We start from the raw sequence: 1,057 nt of genomic DNA on the forward strand, positions 1-1,057 counted from the left end.
GCAACTGCCCCGCGTGGGGCATCTGCAAAGTGCTCCCTTGGGGGACCCGCAATTGCCCCCTTGGGGGACCTGCAACTGCCCCATGTGGGGCATCTGCAAACTGCCCCACGTGGGGTATCTGCAAAGTGCTCCTTTGGAGGACCTGCAATTGCCCCCTTGGGTATCTGCAACTGCCCCATGTGGGGTATCTGCAAACTGCCCCGTGTGGGGCACCTGCACGTGCCCTGGTGCAGGTCATCCCAGCTGCCCCCRGCGTACGGCCAGGCCCCGGATGCACCCGGCGAGGCCCCGCGTCCGCCCGCCCCGGCGGCGCGGGAACAACCTGCTCCTGGGGATTCCTAGAAACGGGGGGATTTTTCTGCGAATCRCCACAGAGAGGATCAATCACTGCAGCAATGCTCCGCTCGGTGCCAGGGAGAAGGCGCAAGCGTTTGCTGCTTGGTCGAAGCGCTGCCAGGAGAGCAACGTTTCGGGAAGGCAAACGCCTGGCTGCGGGGCCGCGGGTGATTTTCCTGGCCGTAACCACCGAGCTCGGGGCAGAGCCGCGTTTCCCCCCGCTCGGGGTGTTTGTCAGCACGCCTGTGAAGAAGGKAGCACTGCACACGAGCATCAAAAACGAATGGCACGGTGGCAAAAATGCCTTTTAAACGTTTTTGTATAATTCCGTCAGCTCAGAATTGCTTTTTTTTTTTTTTAATCAAGCTTCTCCACAGACTAAACATTATCCATTACCGCGGGTGGCGTTTTTATTGCGTGCAGGTAACGCTGTGCATGCTAAGCTGCAGCGTTTTTAAAAGTACGGATCATTTCGGAAATGCTAACAACTCCTTTCCAAAGTTACGTCGTCTCGCGACTGAACATCCCGCCAGCGACACTGCAGGCCTCAAAACAGCTTGGCAGAGCAGTATCAGGGAAGGGGGGAAGATGAAATCCAAGATTCTTCGTGATTAATCCCATTTTAACCGGAACGGGTGTGAAGGCGCTGGGCTGGGCAGCGAGCTGTAGCGAGCACGCGAGCTCGGCGCTGCCCCAGCCGGGCCCCAGCGCCGGCTTCCTA

This window comes from Apteryx rowi, unplaced genomic scaffold (assembly GCF_003343035.1).
Source record: "Apteryx rowi isolate R43461 unplaced genomic scaffold, aptRow1 scaffold_19, whole genome shotgun sequence".
NCBI classification, from domain to species: Eukaryota; Metazoa; Chordata; class Aves; order Apterygiformes; family Apterygidae; genus Apteryx; species Apteryx rowi.